The sequence below is a fragment of the Nannospalax galili genome, unplaced genomic scaffold (assembly GCF_000622305.1).
Source record: "Nannospalax galili isolate Female #2095 unplaced genomic scaffold, S.galili_v1.0 scaffold52, whole genome shotgun sequence".
Taxonomy (NCBI): Eukaryota; Metazoa; Chordata; class Mammalia; order Rodentia; family Spalacidae; genus Nannospalax; species Nannospalax galili.
The window spans coordinates 3,225,729-3,231,885 of NW_008334003.1; positions in this window are offsets into that span (position 1 = coordinate 3,225,729).

The following is a 6,157-nucleotide window of genomic DNA, read 5'->3' on the forward strand; positions in this document are numbered from 1 at the left end:
GTCAGCCGCCCCGGAGGGAGCGTGCACCCCGACCCCGCGCCTCGAGGGGCTCGGGCCCTGCAGGCGGAGGCCGCTCCGGCCCGCGGAACCCCCGGGACCCCGCCACCCCCCGCCGTCCGCCTTCGCTCCCACGGGAGCATCCCCCGCCACCATCTCCGCTCAGTTTTGTCAATGACCAGTTCAAACCCGGTTCGCCACTGACTGGAAGGTCTGGCCGAATACTTTTGTTTCCCGACGTGAACAAACGGACTCATACTTTACACTTTCCGTTTTCAACTTACTGCGACGCCGCACGCTGAGGCTTCAAAGCACCTCGCCAGCATCCTGCGCGCTTTCCCCAGCACCGCGAGGAGGGAAAGTACAGGTAGTAGTTTATGGAGCGCCACCTCTCAGACTTCCTCCTTGGAATCACTGACCCTAACCGTAGCTAGGGGAAAGCAGAGCGTGTGCGGCTAATGAAGCCCCTCTTCTTTTTCGTGTCACTTAAAATTTGTGTGTGCAGGGTTTTCAGTCTGTTCTAGGCCACAGGAAAAGTACTGAAGATTTTAAGCCACTCCTCAAGGAGCCTCTGATCCATGAGGAACGTAAAAACCAGCAGCTCTTAATTGCTTCCAATAGGAAGCTTTATTTTTCTTTTGCTTGTCTGAAATGAGAGCTCCCTGTATATAAGTTAGGCTAGCCTCAGACTCAGGCTATAGCCTAGGCCGATCTCAAACTTGCGATCCTCCTGTCTCAGCCTCCCAAGTGCTGGGATTACAGACACATGCCCCCACCCCACCTATGAAACCATCTTTTTAAATGAGGAGTGTGACAAACCTCCGGTGAAGAAAAGGAAAGATGACTTATTGACAACTTCTGGGTCCTTCAGGCCCCATTAAGATCGTAGAAGTCTCTACTCCTTTTAAAGTTTAATTAATTAGTTGACTGATTGTTGATTGATTATTAGGTAAGCAGGATCTTGCTTAGTTCATGCTGGCCTACATACATTGCAGCCAAAGATGATCCTAAACTCTTGATTCTTCCAGTCTCTTAAATCTGGGATTACAGGCCTGTACCCCAAATCCAGTGAAGGGGCCCCACTTTTAGAAACCAATTGCTTTCACAATTTTTTTCAATTCTTTGAAAGTAGTGCCAGACTTCTGCACATGTCCTAGAATTAAATATATGTAATATAGGTAATAAGGACTAGAGGAGTGGAGGGTTGGAGAGAGGAAAGAAGATCCATTGGAATTAATGAAAAACATAAATTGCCTAATTAGTTTATTGATTAAGAGGAACATGAACTTTATAAAGCTTGCCTAGAAGTTCTTAGAGATATACCTTAGTGAATCAAAATTATATGGGATTAGCAAAACAGTTATTCCTATGTAAATTGATTTTTTTTTTTTTTAACATTTTGAGGCAACTTCTTACACAACTGACTTTGGCCTTGAACTCCTGATTCTCTTCTCTTCTTCTCCCAAGTGCTTGAAGTTCATGAATGTGCCATCAGTTGTGGTTAAATTGTTCTTCTAAAAAATTGTGCGTGTGTGTGTGTGTGTGTGTGTTTTCAGGAGACTCTGGAAGCCAGAACAGGGCACTGGATCTCCAGAAACTAAAGTCACAAGTGGTTGTGACCCACTTGACCCTGGGTGCTGGGAATAGAATTTAGGTCCTCTAGAAGAGTAACAAGAACTTTTAGCTGTTGAACCATCGCTCCAGCCTGTAAGTTGCTCTGCAAAGGGCATCTGCAAACCATTCTTTTTTTAAAAAAATGTTTTATTTATTATTTTTACATTATGTGTATGAGTATATTGCCTGCATGCAAGTGCACCTGTATGGTGCAGTGTCTTCCAAAGTTAGAAGAGGGTGTCAAATCCCCAGGAACTGGAGTTACAGACAGTTGTTAGCCACCATGTGGGTGCTGGGAATTGAACCCAGGTCCTCTGGAAAAACAATCAATGCTCTTATCCACTGAGCCATCTCTCCAGTCCCTGCAAACCATTCTTCTCTAACATTTCCTCTTATATTGTTTTACTGATAATTTGACTCAATTTATAAAATACTGAGCTGGGAATGGATGCTTGTGAAATGGGTGTATATTATTAATTATAAGCAAAATAAGAAACAATAAAGGTTTATTTTTATCAAAGGTCTCCATTGCCCTAAAACACTTTACTCTGACCACATTCTCCTTAAGAAAACTACAAGGACAGTTTTGGAAACACAGCCATTAGCTGACTAGGCAGGTGTTTTTGTTCATTCACTTTGCTAACCGTTCAGCAGTTTTGAAGACCTCAAAATCTCAGTTTGCTCCATTTATTTTGTTTGATCTTCTTTCTGGCTCCTTCACCTCCCAACTTTGGTTAAGACGGAAAATCAAAGGCAGGAATGGCAAGTATGGGAAGAACCTTGCTTCCCTTGATACTTGGGGTAATAGACTAAAGCCAAACAATTAAAAAAACTGGATATTTTAGCAAATGAAAATTGTAAATATGAAAAAGCAGCTCCATTCAATATATGCATAAATGTGTTAATCGTCTGACATGTAAGATTGCACTTGGGGAGAAGTTGGAGATTATTAAGGTATATCAACCCACTCAGCATTAAACAGGCAAGCATGAACCCAGTGTGAGCACAGTTGTCCTGAATTTTCAGGAATTATATACCTAGAAGTAAATTCAAGCTTTTCCATGAGGTAGAAGTCAGTTATTTCAAACCCATACCCAAAGAACTGTAGATGCATTAAAGCAAGAGCCCTTCCCTCAGAAATAAAACAATAAAAAAAGAAAAACACCAAGAACACCCATCTACAAAAGTTTATCCTGCCAAAAGCATCTAACACATTCCATAAAGTCTGTACAGCAGCATTAGTGCAACTTTGAAAAGAAAATATTTAGTATTTGAGCTTAGCAATGTGTTTCATTTTATGTTTTTATTTGATTATTAGTGTGATTTATTTAAGACCCTTCTCTATCCATGGCAGGGAGAAACAGAGCAAACTGGTTTCTCTGGAATATATCAAGGGCCACATTATAAACAATAAAAGCAAATCAAGTTTTGGAAATATATAGGCTGGGCATTAAATATAGGCTAGGCATTAAATGAGTAGCTCATTGTCTATAAATCTCCTGCCAATGAGCGAAGATTTGGAGTCATGAGAGAGCTCCAGAGACTAATGGAATATAGTGGTTAATCCCAAGCAACCTTGGCAGTCTCCTTTCAGAGGTTTCTCAAGCCTGTTCCTTGTAAGGACAGGATCACCGTGTAAGGATTTAGTAGGATATAAAAACTGCCCTTTGAGCTGCCTTTGGAGAGCGCAATACTCAGTCCTTGGGAAGGCACTTGTTTGCATGTTCATATGTCTTCTTTACCCATGTTAGAAATGTCTCTTTTTAAAATTTTATTTATTGTGTTTATTTTATGTGTATGAGTGTATTGCCTGCATGCATGTAAGTGCACCCAGGTCATGTAATACCCACGGAGGTCAGAAGAGGGTGTGGAGTTACAGATGGTTGTTAGCTGCCATGTGGGTGCTAGGAACTGAACCCAGGTCCTCTGCAAGAACAGCCAGTGCTCTTAACCATGGAGCCACCTCTCCAGCTCCAAAAAGCATTGTCTCGTAAGTCCTATAGAAACTGATGCCAGTACTCATGAGCTGGTCTACTGAGGCAATTTTCTTTTTCAAATTTCTTTTTGAGAATTTTTTCCACGAGCACTGTATTAACATCGTTTCTGCCCCTCTGTCTCCTCCCTCCAATTCCTCTTGTGTTCCCCTCCTGCTCTCAATTTGTGACCTCTTGTTTAGTTATTATTGTTACACATATGTATAATGTTACATATAGGTATATATTACATAATATTATATGTTGCACATATCCTACTGAAGCTGGGCTTGGTGGCTCACATTTTTAATCCCAGCACTCAGAAGGCAGAGGCAGGTAGATCTCCATGAGTTGGAGGCCAGCCTGGTCTACATGGTGATTTCCAGGCCATAACAAAAAAAAACATTAAGTCCATTCAATATTGCTTATATGTACACAAGTTTAGGGCTGACCACTTGGGATTGCATAGCCCATCAAGAAACTCATCCGTGGAGAAACTGGCTGATTTTCTTAACCACTCTAGATTATACTTGCCTCTTCAATAAAATTAAAAGAACAAAGACCAACTCTGGAAATTGCAATGATTTAATGATGCAATGTGTGAAAACACACTGCTTGGTAGAACATCAGCTCTATTGAGACAGACATTAAAATCTGGCTCACTCAACATGAATTCTCAACCTCCTCCTTCCATTTCTTACTCTAATGTAGGGACTGGAGAACTGAATATTTAATTTCCCAGTTTCCTTTATAGCTTGTAAGGCTGTTTGACACAGTCTGGCGCATTAAGTGCGTGTTTGCTGGGGGGCTTCTGGAAGTACTCTTGCCTTCTTGATGAAGGACAGACACAGTTACCCCACGTCTCTTCCCTACTCCCTTCTTTCTACCTGGATTGTTGGGTGATGTCTGGAGGTGGAGCAGCCATCTTGCAATTAGGAAGCAGTTTGTATGTGTGGAAGGCCAGTCTCTGTAAGATGATAAAGGAAGATGAGAACAATCTGAAAAATCTGGGTGTCTGACAGCATTCTCAGGCTGCTCAGCCCCTTTTTTAAAAAGACATTTTGCTTTACATGAAACAAACTGATTTTTACTCAAGACATGTTCTGTAACTTGAAACTTTAACTGATATATCTGCTGCTGTTGAGTTTTCCGCTTATAAGTGAAATCTGCTTTGATTATTTATATGACCTGTAATGTCAGTCTCTGGAAAATTCATGTAAAAAAGCTCTGAAACTGCCCATGCTGGTGAGTTTTTGTCAACTTGTCACAAACTACAGTCACCTGGGAAGAGGGAACATCTACTAAAGAATCACCCAGATCAGAATGGCTTGTGGCCATGTCTGTGAAGCTTTTTTTTTTTTTTGGTTGCTCATTAATGCAGGAGTCCCAGTCTACTATGGGAAGTGCCATCCACAGGCAGGTAGGTCTGGGCTATACAAGAAAGGTACCTGAAGCCAGGCATAGTGACCCAAACCTTTAGTCCTAGTGCTCTGTGACATAGAGGCCAGCCTGGTCTACATAGCCAGCTCCAGGACAGCTGGGGCTACAGGGAGACCCTCTCTCAAAATGAAGGGAGGAAAGGAAGGAGAGATGAAGGGAGGGAGGGAGCTGAGCAAGCTAGTAAACAGCACTCCTCCGTGGGTGGTCTCTGCTTCAGTTCTTGCCTCTAGGTTCCTGCCCTGCCTTTCTGCTATGAGGACTGACTGTAAAGTGTAAGCTGAAATAAACCCTTCCCTACCCTAGTTGGTTTTGGTCAGTGATTATCACAGCAGTAACAAATGGACATGGACCATTACCAGATCACTGGTGTGGGTTAGGTGACCCTCACAAGTGACTGAACTAGGAAGTAAATTTGTATAGACCAATTTTCTTAAAGCTGAACCCAGCATTTGAATCTAAGTATCTTTCCCTTCTTTTCCTTTCTTATATAACCCAGGCTGGCTTTGAACTTTTGATCTTCCTGTAGAATACTAAGATTACATGTATGGGTCACCATGCTTAAGTTTGTTTTTGTTCTTGAACAGATTGAGATATACAGATGTATTTGCTTTTAAGTGTATTCATATTGGAATATTCAAAATATTCCATGAAAGACTATCAGTGCTTATTGATTTAATTGATTACCCTGGTTACTGTTGTAGGTCCCAACAATATTAATATCCTCTGCAGGATTTATGTTCAGAATTTTAACAATAAATATATTCTCTAAGCATTGATTTGATTTAGGAAAATGCCCACAAAGTTGATCAGAGTCAAATCTAGTAAATTAAGTGAGTAATCACATAAAAACTAGATGAGGTGGATTTTATTTGTTTTGTTAAAAAAAAAAAAAACAACAATCAGGGCTAGAGAGATGGCTCAGTGGTTAAGAACACTGGTTGTTCTTACAAAAGACCCGGGTTCGCATCCCAGCACCCACATGGCAGCTAACAACTGTCTGTAACTCCAGTTCCAGGGGATCCGACAGCCTCTTCTGTCCTCCACGGGCATTGCACGACATAGGTGCACACACCTACATGCAGGCAATAGAATAAAAAAATAAAAATAATAAAATATTTTTCAAAACCAGCAAT